Source organism: Myotis myotis, unplaced genomic scaffold (genome assembly GCF_014108235.1).
Source record: "Myotis myotis isolate mMyoMyo1 unplaced genomic scaffold, mMyoMyo1.p scaffold_m19_p_11, whole genome shotgun sequence".
Lineage (NCBI taxonomy): Eukaryota > Metazoa > Chordata > Mammalia > Chiroptera > Vespertilionidae > Myotis > Myotis myotis.
The window spans coordinates 17,783,779-17,799,640 of record NW_023416315.1 but is presented as its reverse complement, the minus strand read 5'-3'; the positions used below and the strand labels follow the sequence as shown (position 1 = coordinate 17,799,640).

Genomic DNA, 15,862 nt, shown 5'->3' with positions numbered 1-15,862 from the left:
TTGCATTTTGTTTGTTTGTTTGTTTCTGGTTTAAGAAAGTGTCAACTTCTGATGAAAAAGTTCTTAGGTTGTATATCCTTAAGGCAAATAAAGTAAGTCAATATAAAATCATCCTTTGTTAAAATCACTGAAAGCATAGTTATAAGGCTAACAATTTAAACAATTCTAAATATTCTTATTTAACTTGAAGTAAAGCAAGTGATCTTTGTCAAAAAGTAGTAAGACCAAGAAACACACAGTGGAGAAAATACATACATGTACGCAAAGTATTACAGGACAGGTTCTATAATGGACCAGACTAACTATTTTTAGAAGAGTCTTTATATTACCCCTTAAATCCAAGATGGCAGATTAGAGTAACAATGTGAAGTCATTTTCAACCATAAATAAATTTAGTACGTATAATTACAAAAACTCTCAATGCTAATGAGGGTGAGGTGAAACAGCAGCCTCACATACCACCTGTCTCAGTGGAAAACGTGCATTTGGGGAAAGCGATCTACCTGTACATGTCATAAGCCTTAAAACATCTCAAACCTTTTAACCCAGTAATTTCAGGAAATAATGGAATACAGGCAGTGATAAATGCATAAAATATGACCATCACAGCATTATTTCAGATTATAAAACTGGAAGATCTCAATCTTCTTTCTTTTTTAAAAATATTTTTATTCATTTCAGAGAGGAAAGAGAGGGAGATAGATAAAACCTCAACGATGAGAAAGAATCATTGATTGGCTGCCTCCTGCACACGCCCTACTGGGGATCGAGTCTGCAATCTGGGGATGTGCCCTTGACTGGAATAGAACCAGGGACCCTTCCGTCAGCAGGCCGATGCTCTATCCACTGAGCCAAACCGGCTAGGGCTCAATTTTCAACATCAGTGTGATTAAATAAATTGCGACAGATCTATAAAATGGATTATTATGTAGCCACTAAACAAGATTTACTGAAAATGTTTAATAATAGATAAACATTTAAGCCAAAAAGGATGCTGTAACAGGCATAGACAGTATCATGTTAACTATTCAAAATGCAGAAAAAAAGAAACTTACTCAAAGATTTATTCTTCCAAATGTGCAAAGTGTACACCTATACTTTATAACTAGAGAATTAACATTCAAAAATAATGAAATACTAGAACAAATAGAGCAATGCCTATATTTTATTCCTATAACAAAATAATGCTGCATATAACTGAGGATTTTCAAGTCACACTGAGACATTAATAATATCGTGTCAGACTCGAGACTGAACAACACAAAATATATGAGACAATGTACATATATGTATATGTCATCACTGATGGAATAGTTTCATAAAACGCTACTTCTTTGTTGTTTAAAAGTCAATAAAACTATTTTCTGATACTGTATATATAAAGGATTCGGAAGTAGCATTATATATTTTTTCTTTTCTTTTTTTTTTAAACTGTCTCACAGCCTTTTCCCGGCTTTTCTGAGGAGCAAGTTCAGTGACACTGAATCAGAGAGGAGTACTTGATCAAAAGGTAGCCCAACCCTTCATTTGCCAAAGGCCCAGGCCTCCACAGCGTGAGATGGGAAGATCAGATTTATCTAATTCTGCAAAACTAAGTATTTGAGGCAGTGAGAGGTGTGACCTGAGCTTAAATCTCATGAAGCGAGGACACCAGGAAGCCAGAAGGAAATCGCTGCAGCCCCGGAGCCAAAGACAGCACACGGGGTTCTGGACCCACTGCTTCACGGAGAGTGTCCGCCTCAGGTTTCCTCCGAACCTTCTCGGTAACACTGCCCTTGGATAACTAGCTTGAGGAGTAGCTCTTCCTCGTAGGGAAAGAGCCCTCCCTAAAAACAGAAGTGTTCTTCACACACTGAACATTATTTACGTATCTATCAGCTCAGATGACAATTCATTTTTTATAAGAGAATGATATATAAAAAATTAAATGTGAAAGTAGAGAAACAGATACCTAGAATGGAAGAAAAAATAGTTTGTATTTTATGCCCAAGAAAGTTGCAAAAAAAAGGTGTTATTTATAAAGTTTCCATTGTGAAGTTGTAACAGTAGACTGATTTAGATGTTGAAACAATCCTGGCTCTCTATTACATAATCCATTATTAGAAGGAATGTATTCGGAAGATTACTATAAAAACCTAAATGTTCTGACTGAATGCTTCAACTTAGGGCACATACATATCAAGTTTTGGAAACTTAATTATAGTAACTAAACCTTGAAAATGCAACAAATGTAAATGATATATAACATTAGTAAAAACTACCCTTTTCTTGCCTGGCCAGCTTGGCTCAGTGATTGAGCATCGACCTATGATCCAGGAGGTCATGGTTTGATTCCCAGTTAGGGCACATGCCCAAGTTGTGGGCTCGATCCCCAGTGCAGGGCGTGTAGGAGGCAGCCGATCAATGATTCTCTCTCCTCATTGATGCTTCTATCTCTCTCTCCCTTTCCCTTCCTCTCTGAAATCAATAAAAATACATTAAAAAAAAAAAAAAAACTAACCTTTCCTCAATCACAGATTATTATATGGGGAAAATGACAAGTAAGTTACACCTCTATATTTTTACTTAAAATGTTCTATCAAATAAGATGATGGTCTTGGCTGCATACTTGCCCACATAATATTTATTGATTAAACCTATCATAAATCTAAATAGTTAATGTTAACTTCCAGAAATCTGGACACACCATTATGACAAATAAATTCTATACTATTACATAATTCTAAAAATATTGAAGTTCAACTCTAAACTTATTCCCCCATTGGATCCTTTGTAGAAGTTGCTTATCTGACCCATTCTAATGCTTGAATTTTCTAACATTTTTATTTTTTTAAATATATTTTATTGATTTTTTACAGAGAGGAAGGGAGAGAGATAGAGAGTTAGAAACATCGATGAGAGAGAATCATCGACCAGCTGCCTCCTGCACATCTCCCACTGGGGATATGCCCGCAACCCAGGTACATGCCCCTGACCGGAATCGAACCTGGGACCTCTCAGTCCGCAGGCCGACGCTCTATCCACTGAGCCAAACCGGTTTCGGCACATGTTTTTTTTATTTAAATAATATTTGCTCACTGATGAACAAAAACATCCAGACACATAAATATATAATTCAAAATCTACACAATTCTATGAATTATAAAAGCATCAGTCTTGCTGACTGAGTCTCCAAAGGTGGTCACTATTAAAAGTCCGCTAAAAGTTTTATATTTTTCAGAATCACTGTTTTTATACTAGTTACTGTTATATTAGAGCTTAAGTTACTTCAGATGTGACTGCTAAAACTACAATGGACCACATTTTTTGGTTAAGTTTTCAGGATATTAGTTCTGAACTATTAGGCATCACATCACCATGTGCACAGTATAAATTACTGTGCAGCTCATTACTTATTCTTTGCTCTGAAAGTTTTTGAATAGCTTTTGGCAAAAAGCAATAAAATTCAACCTGATGTACAAAATGCAATCATCCAAAACAAAGTTAAAATGATATACTACAAAGGCATACTAAGACAAATGGGAGAGAGGAGAAACCCAGAACCCATTATTTTTATACTTAAACTTACAACTAAACAAGCCAAAATAACCATATTGTTTTTATCTAATGCTTATATTCTTAAAGAACATTTTTTTCTACTTTAATTAACATCAGCTTCCCAAAGGTTATTCCATTCCCAGACACCTAGATAATGCAGACCATAGGAATGGCATTCTACAAATATTTGTTGAATGAATTTACGCATGTTTCATAAGAACCAGATGTTATAACTACCTTAAAGTAAACCCAAGCAGCAAATGATACTACAATAAAAGCAAAAGTTACAGAACATTTATGCTATATTTAATCACAAAATATTTTGTATTTTGTGGGTACTTGTCAGTAAATATTATTGTGAAGGACAGCTTTCTAAGATGAAAATTCCCTTTAAAGGCAATGGAAAGTCTGTTGTATGTGCATACAGACTAGGAGAACTGAAATTATACAGAAATAGCATGATCAATTATTTCAAGTCCAATGACTATAAACTTTCTCAGAATTTGAAGTCACTTTTTTATTTACTTCTCACAAAGGAATTTCATCATGAACATTATCAGATGAAAATGTTCATAAAGTCATTATTATAAGGTCACATTCAACCTAACCTGAATAATCATGTCATCAAAAGAAGAAATTCACTTTAAAAATTCTTGCTTAAATACACAGAAGATTCATTATCACTAATTACAGTTTTTGATCACTCTCCAGGAAGCACATGTTTCCATGCAAGATAATATCAAATAGTTTTTCTCAAAATGCACTCTAAAACAAGGCTCCCGATTAACATTGGAAGTTTAACTCTATAATAAGTTTAACAGGCATTATATATGTGTGTGTACATAAATGTGAATGTATGAAACATAATGAGTGCTTACTTTGTGCAAGACACCGTTTTAAACAGTTGATTGATAAGCTCAGGGGAGGCTTCATGATGTAGCAAAGAAGGGATAAGTCTTGAAAAATGCTCCTGAGAGGGATACATGGAAAAGATCCAGAAAGATCTCTAGGACCCCAGGGCTTGGCGTCTCGAAGTATGGACTGGACTGTGGGTCATCAGCAAAGGCCTCCCCTGAGAGCTTGTGAGAAATGCAGAACCTCGGGCCCCGCCCCAGGCCTCCTGAATGAGAACCTGCATTTTATAAGACTCTGACTTATTTCTATGCATATTAAAGTTTCAGAAGAGCTGCTTTATGAAAGTAAGATGAGCACACATGAAGCATCAAGAATATACAAAAAGGATAATTGTGACAAAAACCTAACTTCAGAGCAAGAATGTAGACAACAGAGAATGTGATGCAAGGAATACTTTGAAAATTATTAATGTGCTTTTTATCTTTTACATAAACATGAAAAACAGGAGAAGAGGCAGACAGGGTGAATTAGTGCCGTCCAGATAGAAATGGATAAGTACAAGTGGCTTACTTCCCACCAGGTATCCCAAGGTAGAGACCATAAACCTGGCAGCCACAGGGTAATTGGTTACCTACTAGAAACTGCAGAAAGAGATGAGGATAAGGGGGCAGGGAGTCACCACTATCTTCTCCTCTTTGTGCCAACGTTTCAGAGGTGAACGGTACGTCAGAGAAGATGAAGAGATGGCTAAAAGCAGAGAGGCCTGGTAGAGAAGTGTGGGTAAGCAGAGGGAACACTGAGCCCCTCTCTCCCCTGCACCTGGGCACCACTGCAGAACAGAGGCAACATATAATTTTCCTCATGCTTGAGGCAACAGGAAAAGGCAGAACACTCAAGATAGCTAAGAGCTTAGCTACACGTACTGGTTCTGTAGCAAAGGGTTGCCCAGGAAAGAAAGAGATTGGGAGGTGCACAGCATCCATGAGAGACAAGGGAGAGTAGAGATAGTAAGAGAGATGACTCTGACGGTGACTAAAATGAGATACAATGGACCAAGAAGGATATTCACACTTAAGTGGTAGGTGCCAGCAGACAAGAAACAAGCTGGCTACCAGGGACCAGGGCACAGGGCACAATGGCAGTCCTGGGAGACCCCCCCCACACACACACCCCCTTCACACACCTCTCACTCACCTCTCATCCTAAGCAGAGACCATATTTAAGGAGGGTATGAGCAGTTTTGCTTGGGTTTTATTAGGTTGGTTTGTTTGTTTGTTTCACTGCACAGCAGGTTTTTTAATTTAAATAGCAAGTTTGGGATTAAAAGAAAAAGCAAGTCATTATTGGGACTAGTTGCGGTGAGGGTTCAGATATCCAGGCATACCTGCATTCTTATATAAGTGGTTACAGTGGAAAGTGAATTTCTTACATTTTTAACTGGAAGATCATCGACAGAGAGTAAAAGGCACACATCTTAGGTGTACAGGTTAAGTAATTTTTCCACATGTTTACATCTGGGTAAGCACCCCCCCATAGCAAGACCTATAACACTGGCTGTGTCATAGAAGGGTCCCCTGTGCTCTCGCTCAGTCCATGAGCACCTGGAAGGCCACCACTGCTCTGATTTCTCTAGCCCGTCCTAGGCCCTCCTGTAAATGGAACTATAGAGCATGTACTGGGTTTTATTAGTTTTAATGCTGGGCATGAGGTGAGAATGTTTATGAAGCAGGACACAGGAGTCTTTAAAGAAGGGCGAAGACGGCAGAGAGAATCGGGATAGATGGGAAGGGCCAGGAGGCAAGAGAGATGAATGAGTGAGCAAGTGCAGGGTGCAGGCCTTGAGGTAGGGGAGCACCACTTCATCAGTGCTGACAACTTGACTGACCAGCATTAGGACTTTTTACAAACACAACAAATCTCTTACATGCATTTCCTGATCTGGCTGCTGGTGACATTGATGTGCTCAGTGTGTGAAAACTCAGATCAATTTTAAATTGAATATAAATAAATGTAATTATTGAAATTAGATCACCTTAGAAATACCAGTACGAAGGCAGTTTTCTTCTAACTCCTGTTACAGTATATTGATTTTAAGAGCAGTTTAAATACTTGGCTCTTAAATACCAAGAAAGGCTGTCCAATAAAAGGCATGTACCCAACCAAGAAAAAATATGTACCTTAGATAAGTAAAATCTGAACTGTTTCCTTAGAAAGGCAAGGTACACAGAAGGAATTCTAGGTAATTCAAGGCTAAGTCTTAGGGACTCCTTTGAAAAGTCATTAAAAGTCATAAATACTATCACAGATTCAGCCTTTCCTTGTTTGTATATCAAGGTTACTGCCACTTTTCAAGAGATATTGTTACTCTTGTACAAATAAATTCATGGTAATTCTGGAGTTTTATTAGGAATCTCTGTGAGTCATCAGTACAGGGAATTTCAAAAAGGTTTTAAAATTTGTAGAAAGTAATCATAAACTCCCCAGAGAAATTCACATTCATTTCAATCAACTCAAATAATGTTTCATAATTTACACCAACAGCTTTGTTTTATTTTCAAGGAAAAAAAAGTCTGTAGAAAATTATTGCATTTGTTTTGAAATTGGTCATAAAACATAGAGAAAGCTACTTTTAAATGTGCAGTTACTTAAGAGTCACTCCCTATAGAATTCTTGACATAGCACAGATATTTACCTGGTCTATTCCCAGTGGGCATTCTGCTAACAGAAATCCAAGTCCCCTGAGGAAGTTTTGGTGGGATCAGAAACTAGGGATTAAGACCGATTTTATATTTATTGAAGCCTCTGGTATGTAACACAGTCTTTGCTAAGAGCCAACAAAAGAATGTCTATGACCATAAATGGATCAAACTGCAAGGAGGCAGAAAAGGAGGGCTGACCCCAAAGAGTCTCTGAAGTATTTAAAACAGCTGGTATTTATAAGAACTTATGTGCCATGCCCTTCCTGTTTCTAAGTACATTAGAAGGATTAGCTTACTTTTCCCCCAGCACTATGAGATAGGCACACTGCCTGACATTTATAGAAAAGAAAACTGAGGCTTAAAGAACTGCGGTAACTTGCCCAAAGTCTCAAGGAAAACATTTTACTGCCAGAGTTCTGGGTTAACCGCCTTTCCCTATCTAGAGAGTCTCCTTACAGAGCTAAATAAATTTTGGAAGGATAATGTGCTTATACATAGAGAGTGTAAGAAAGCTAGATTCAAAGATGACACGTATAACTCCTAAACTGTAAATGACCACACAATACAGAACCTAAGGCCCATCAGGATCAAAAAATAAGCTCAGAAATACATGAAGGAAATGGACAGATTTATAACCGTAGTAATTTCTGAAAGGCATGCTACCTATACCTTCATTCCACAAGATCAACAACTAAGACCTCAATCTTAAAGCTCAACTCTCTCGTCTCTGTTGTAATACCATCCCTTTCCTATTTGCCATTTTGAGGAATTGTTTTTATGTATATACTAGAGGCCCGGTGCATGAATTTGTGCATGGGTGGGGTCTGGCCAGCCCTCCCCGATGGGGGCCATCAGGGCCCAGCCCGCAGAGGGGAGGGGATGCAGGAGGTTGGCCTTCCAGCCCCGCCCCCAATTGGGGGGGGTGGTTCCTATCGGGGCTGGGCTGCAGGGTGGGGGACTGCAGGTCAGCTGGCCCTGCCCCTGATGGGGGGAGTGATTGGGATCGGGGCCAGCTGGGGGAAAGGGCCCTGTCCCCAATTGTGGGGGTGTTCATGGGCGGGGCAAGCCAGGGGGAGGGGCCGTGGGCGGTTGGCCAGCCGGCCCCACCCCTGATTGGGGTGAGGAGGGACCGATCAGAGCCCTGATCAGGCTGGTTGGCTGCCGCAGTGCGTGTCATAGGGACCGGTTGTCCCGGTCATTCCATCATTCCGATAGCTTGGCTTTTATATATATAGATTTTATTTCCCTAAGTAGATTATAAATTCTCTTAAGGATGTGGTAAACTAAGACATAACTTGACACCAAGGACACAGAACAACCTTTACAAATGCCACCAATGGTAACTCTTACCACCTAAGGACAAGCAAGACATAAAGAATAGACTGTGGTAAGCTTGTGAGCACCACATCATCCCATGTGACAGAAATGACTGTGAGAATATATTTAATGCCTCATTGCATGCATTTTAAGAAAGCAGTGGAGACCTGGCTGGTGTTGGAACATTGTCCCATATACCAAAAGGTGGCAGGTTCAATCCCAATCAGGGAACATACCCAGGTTACAGGCAACTGATCTTCTATGTTTCCCTTTCACATCCATGCTTCTCTCTCTCATCAATTAAAAATATTTACAATTTAAAAAAAGAAAGCAATCAAATAACATGTGAAGTAGCAATGCAACAATCTTGTTGAAAACAAAATGTCCCGAATATTCAAATATGAAATCACATTTCACTTTACCTTTTAAGAATCACAATATTTTTCTGATTATGCAATAAGAATTTGGTCCTCCCAATTAATTTCATTTCTTAGAACTGTGTTAGGAATGATGCTGTAAGCTTTCATTCCACCATCCAGCAAAATATAAAAGAGATACTGTGGATAAACTGGGTCAAAATTCACTAAAATTACCCAAGGCACTTTAAAGAACTACTAGTCAAAATTAATATTCGATCACTGAACTAGTCACTCACTTAGTCAACATTTATGAAAGGACTATGTACCACTCCATTAGGTGATAAACAAGTTGGACAGATTCACGCTCTGATGGTGCCAACCCCACAGACATCACAGACAATAAAGATGTAAATGCACAAGGGGATTTCAAAATGGTGTAATTATGAAGGGAGAGGTAGGAAGACTGATTTAGACTGGACAGTCAGGAAAAACTTCATCGAAGAGGAAGCAAATAAAGAAAAGTCTTATTCTTTCACACTATGTCTCAAGTGGAATAGCATTTGAAGCACCAGAAACTGGTAGTTCTGCTCTTACTGTGACTGTCACACACACTACAAAGGAATGAAGAGTCTAAAATTACAGTCATTATGCATTCCCTGAAGTTACACATGAGACATCAGTAAGGATATCTGGAAGTGCAGTGCTTCAGCAACAAAGAGAAAAATGTGAAAATGGCTTTGGAATGAGGCAGTAGACAGAGGCCGCTGAGGAGCACAACAGGACAAGCCTGGCGTGCCTCGCCACACTCAGAGACACAGACATTCGCATCACCCCCAGTGAGGGCTCAGAAGGAAGTGAGGACCATGGGAGAGAAAACATATTTGCTCCTAGAAAGCACCCACGTTGTCACGAACAGACCCACTGTGGATGGATTCATAAACTGTAAATGTGCTACTGGTGAGAACTTGGATGGAAAGGAGGAACATGTGATTAGAGACTAGAGCAGTGATGGCGAACCGGTGACACGCGTGTCAGAGGTGACACGCGAACTCATTTTTTTGGTTGATTTTCCTTTGTTAAATGGCATTTAAGTATATAAAATAAATATCAAAAATATGTCTTTATTTTACTATGGTTGCAAATATCAAAAAATTTATATATCTGACACAGCACCTAGGTTAAGTTAGGGTTTTTCAAAATGCTGACACGCCGAGCTCAAAAGGTTCGCCATCACTGGACTAGAGGAAAGAGGGTCCTTGTATTCAGTGGCAGCAATCTTAAGTGAATTATGTCCTGCAGTTTTGTGGAGAACTTCTACGCTACGGACTTGGATATTTAAATGAGATTTCCAGGAACCTTGTAGAAGGTGCAACCTGTTGTTGTTTTTCTCTTGCTGGTTATAGAATAGGAAGGAAAAAGATCAATTAAGAGAGAACAAAACAAAAAAATGCTGTCAGATCACCATAATTCTACGGGCAAGAAACAGGCCGACAAAATGACTCAGCTGCAAACACGTGCTTTCTTTAAAAAGAAAGAATGACTCCCAGGGCGGAGTCCAGGGCCCAGAAAGCTGAGCAGAGTCACGGAGGATTATCCTGAGGCCTGGAAACCTAAGGTACTTTGGAAAGTGCGTGGGACTGATGACTCCTTTTTTAATTCCCACCTTCTCCTCTTTTGAACAGGAATGCCTACGACGGGTGTCCTCTTCCTGTCCCACCATTACATTCGAGAAGCAGATATTGCGTTTTCTAGTTTCAGAGGGTCACGGATATAAAGGAATTTTGTCCCAGTGTGGATTATACCCAGAATCTCACTCATACCTGAGTGCAATCATGAGATCTGGATGAGATATTGGACGCTGACAGGATGCTGTAATGGGTTGAGATTTACGGAGAGGCTGAGACAAGGTAAATAATTTTGCATGCAGGATAGACATGAATCTTGGGGAACCAGAAGGGCAGGCTGTGGTAGGCAGAGTAACAGCCCTCAAAGATGCCCAGGTAACAACCCCTGGAACCTGTCACCCTAATGGCAAAGGGAACTTTGCAGATGTGATCAGACACAAGGATCCTGAGATGAGACCATGATCTGGGATTATCTGGGTGGCCCCAATGTTGTCTCAGGGTCCTTCTAAGTGAATGAGGAAGACTCCACCAGCCATTGTTGGCTTTGACATGGAGAAAGGTGCCATGAGCCAATGAAACCTGGTAGCCTCAGAGGCTGGAAAAGGCCAAAGAATGGATTCTCCTCTGGGAACACCAGATGAAAGAAACCCTGCTGACATCCTGATTTTGACCCTGTGAAACCTATTTTGGACTTCTGGCCCCCAGAAATGTAAAATTAATACATGTGGCATTATTTTAAGCCACAAAGTCTATGGTAATGAACATTCATTTTAAAATTACTTTTGCCCTATTTCTGTTAAGGTTCTTAATTAGTATTTAATAAGTTATGACAGAAAGCAGCCTAACCGCTACAAAATTAGGTACAATTGACGTTATTTCATATGGCTCAAATGCCATCTGGGATCTGAGCTTCACCAACATCACACTCTGGGAAGTCACACATTGGGTAACTGCATTCCAGAACATGTGACCAAGAAATATGTGACCTGGAAATGTAACAGATTCATCCAGGCCCCCCCATGTGAATCTGTGGTATCTTGAATTTTCCAACGCAGAGATATGTATAATAAAGTAAAAATTAAGACTGTGATTGAAAATTCAATTTTTCTTTTAAAAATTTATAGCAATCTTTTTCAGGTTTAAATGATATCTCCCACTAAATCCTATGACCAGCATTATATCCTAATATCCTAAGATACGAATCCTAATATCTTCCACTAAAACCTCTAACATAGGCATTATATTTCCCATCATTGATAAATTTTGCAAGACTCATGCCCTTTATTATGTTTAAAAGAAGCCAAAACACAGAGATTAGAAGATGATATTTATCATAACAAAAAATGTTTGTAAAGACTAACACTCCAAGTGCAACAAAGTAGACCTTCCACCAAACACCAAACACCATTGTTGTTTTCTTTAATTTATCAAATAATGTCATGACTGTTAAAGGTCTTATAAATATGGGTAAAAATTCTTAAACCAAACAATTTGCTTTTAGATAACATGCATTATTTTGTTCTTCAAATACTATTACTACTCCTTTTTTGTTTACATTGTTTGTCTGGGTAGTTATTTATTCCCATGGACACTGAAAATGGAAAAGTATAAAGTTGATAATCTAGGTAAATCCTAATCCCACACAAGATATCAACTTAAAACAATTAAAAAAATAATTATGCACAGGATGACTTACTAAGATTCTGCTCCTAAAGTGCTCACATTAGTGAGAGAAGCAGGCAGGGCACAAGGCTAACCAACACTAGAAACCAGAGTGCCAATATGCTTTACCATATGCCAACTGTCTCTGATTGGAGGGGGAGAGTGCTCTGAAGAAAAGAGTATAAGGACAGAAAGAAGCCAGGTATAGAAGAAGGTTTTTATTCTGCAGGCAACAAAGATTTCTGAGCAAGGAGTCTGCATGGTAACTACAGTCGGAAGAAGAGCTAGAAGCAAAGACTAGAAGCAGGGAAGCCAACTTGGAATTAATGAGGCTGCCAGAGGCAGAGGAGAACTTGAATTAAAAATGTGAGAATGAAAAACAGAAGATACAGAAAAATCAACCCTTTTAAAACACACTTTAATACCACCTGTAGCTCCTGTCGAAGTCATTGCTCATTGCTCACACAAGGCAGGTGAGTGAGCAAGAAGCACATAACCCATGTTGAAACACCAGGCCCATTTATTCAAGGATATGCTTTCTGACATCTAAGATCCTGAGCCAATTCTAAGGAAATAGCTAAAGCAATGAAAAATCCAAAAGTTCTGCAATACCAGAATTTCTCAACTAAGGAAGCCATAGGGCAAGTTTAAAGGGAGCAGAACGGATTAATGATGTAGCTTTTCAAACAGCTGGTTGACGGTAGCAATGGGAAAACATTCACCAAGCAGAAGGAATCTAACCCCTCCTCTCGTTTTTACTCCGCCTATAATATTTAAACCAAGCCAAAAGAAAAGGAGGTAAGGGTGGATTTTTATTTGGGTTTCTGAATAAAAACTCAGAGCTTTAAAGTGAAATAACTTGTGAAGAATTAACTCATGCACACTTTACTCTTATATAATCTAATTCCTTATAGCTTTAAAAACCATAAACTAATATTCAGTAAGTATCGATATGTGCAATACAGCTTCACTGAAACAACAGTCTTGGCCTAGTGATACTGCCCTTGGATGCAAAACAAGTTATCCTCAAAGATATAATAATAAAAACAAAGTTTTCCCTGAGACAATGAGCCACATATAATGGAAGGAAAACTCTCCTTATTTTAAATAAATTTATCTATTTAGTAGTGCTATTCTAATACTAAAATTTGAAAACTAAACCTAGAGACGGGAAACACCAAACCCTGACTTAATTTCCTTTAGGTCAATTGGTTAGACTGGTCCTCTCGTTTTAAATGCCTCATTCATTGCTCCTAACAAGGATAGTGAAATACCTCTGATTTAAAAAAATATATAGTACACACTCAGTACCAAAATCTTTTTACTAATATTGTGCATCTCATACCTGAAACTCTCAACCCAGATGTCTGAAAACATAATGCATGTCTTAAAAAAAAAAAGCAATATAATGAACTATGTCATACACTTATTATTTTTTAATACACTGCTTTAAATGTACTTTGGAGGCTTTCTGCTTTAAATTAAAAAAATCATTTGATGAGAAAAACAAAATAATTGAAGAGGAAGAAGACCTAATGCAAGTGGAACTGACATTGGTTATAGGTTCCCTAGGAACCATTTTATATTTTTAGTTGATTCAGTTGCTGTGCTTTACAGGGAGTGATTTCACTGAGCTGCTCACACGCTTTAAACATCCCAGAACCAAAGGTCAACACTTCACTGTTAAAGTCAAATTAGGGGGAAAAATCGTTTCAAAGATTTCCAAGAATTAATATTTATGAAATAAGTAAGCCAGCATTCTGTTTACAGGAACCAGGGTGCTGGAATTCTGGGCAAAAAAAAAAAAAAAAGATGGTAGAGTGGGAGTAAGATAAGGAAGGAAGGAGGAGCACTGGGCCAACGAGACAATTTCTACAGAGAGATGTAGGGAAAAGCAAGAGATCAAAGCTAGAAAAGACAGCTAAAGGAATTCAGTTACTAAAGATTTTGAAAAATCATTTGGGTATCTTTCTAACATTACTGGTATGAAGAAAATAAATTCCATGATTTCCTCTGAAAATTGCGACTCGGCCCCACCTCACTCATAATTCTCACTGTAGTTGGCTGTAGAGATGCAACTTTTGGTTCCACACTACACATTCAACTATATTTAACTGTTAATCTAGAACAGCAGATCTCTGCCAGAGGTTAATTTTTGCCCAGAGGGGACATTTGGAGATATCTGGGGACACTGGCGAGGGTCACAGGTTGAGGGGGCTAACGCTGGCATCTAATGGGGCAGAGGCCAAAGATGCTGCTAAACAAACTACAATTCACAAGACAGCTTGCAAAACAACGACCCCGCACAAAACGCCAATCGTGCTAAGGTGGAGAATCACTGATCTCTTCTGAACGCAAGCAAAAACCAACTCCCTGGACCTTTAACCTAGGCATCTTTCTCTAACAGACATCGAACTAAAGCATGAAGCAACACCAGGGGACTCATTTTTCAATTGCTTTAAACATGGGGGATGGCAGGCTCCAACTAAGAGTCACACTACAATGTACGGAAACAATGTGATCGAAGCAGGAGTGCAGACATGCAGGGAAAGAACTTTTTAAAATCCTTTTGTTTCACTTTTCAGTCAAGCGCATTTAATTCATAAAAGAAGAACCTACACGTTTCCATATCAAGGTGTTTCTCTTCTTGCTCAATTCACTAAAAAATCGCTGACGTTGGCAAATTTCAGTATTTCTCATAAATGTAAAAACTTTGGTAAACAGTATTAACTGAGATTTATGTTGGGGGGGCGAGTGTCAAGAAAGACACCCAGGTCTTTAAAATGCAAAGTTATTTCACAGTTTGCTTGCAAAATGACTCAGATAGTTATTACTTTTAGTCATACCAAGTTTACTGCTTCTAAGACTACAAGTAATGGAGAGAGGAAAAAAAAAACCACCATTTTTTCCTGCAGTCATTAAACCAATGAAATAGAAGCTTGCTGAAAACAGGCTTGTGCAGTATTTCTTTTTTATATATATTATAACAAAAAAATAAAAGCCATCTCTGGGAGTACAAATGATTCTGAGAAATCTATCAGCCGCCTAAAAACTATTGGCTATGGGGGGCCAACAAGAAAACCCGAACACACAGACACCTACACATCTTATGCTGTGAATATGTTCCTAACGTAGCCCTCAGTCAAAACCCTCGCTGACTCTTTTCATGTTATCTCCCTCGAAACAACCGGAAAAGACCTCCACACGGCGTTTCCCCAGGAGAACACAGAGCAAATACAAGCCTTGGCGTTGTACCTGGCAAATCTCATTCATCCGAAACCCTGGCAGCGGAGACAGAACCCAGGTGTCCAGCGAGACCCTCTGGTACCTTCACATCGGTTTTCATCGCTCGAGTATCTTATTGGAGCAAATGTTACCCAACTTTGGTGGTTTCCATGTCCTCCCCCCTTCCCCCCAGTTATAAAAATGGAGCATCCAGCGCAGCCCACACTTCCTTACGCAAATACGATCAGGTAAATATAATCAGTGCCCCTTTAACATTTACTGGGGCGCCAGGGGAAGTTAAAAGGAAAGGTACATTTCAATCCCACGGAGGCCCCCCAAATGGTGCCCTCAGTTCACAAAACGTGGCGCCCTGGACGTGGGAAAATCACAGCCGCGACACCGACACCTTGGAAGAAGGGTTTCGGGGTGGAGGGTGTCAGGGCTTTCATGTTCTTGTCGCCCATGAATTCCCTTTCATCTGGATGAAGCTGAGCTAACTTCAAAGAAAGGGGGCTGCTCCCCGCGGGGTCCACACCGAGGCACGCGAGGGGAGGGGAGCTCGCGCCCGCCCGCCGGCGTGTGG

General features: G+C 39.3%; 1 protein-coding gene across 3 annotated transcripts in view; it reads right to left on the bottom strand.

Moving 5' to 3' along the window:
• The window catches only part of GNAI1 (G protein subunit alpha i1), an 80,611-nt gene that overhangs the window by 64,135 nt on the left and 614 nt on the right, over window positions 1–15,862 (bottom strand). Inside the window, exon 2 of one of the 3 annotated variants that reach the window (XM_036327678.1) lies at window positions 15,310–15,411. The exons of the other annotated variants lie outside the window; for them this stretch is intronic. The gene's annotated coding sequence lies outside the window, so the exon portion shown is untranslated. The remainder of the gene's footprint in view (window positions 1–15,309; window positions 15,412–15,862) is intronic. 3 annotated transcript variants of the gene reach the window in all.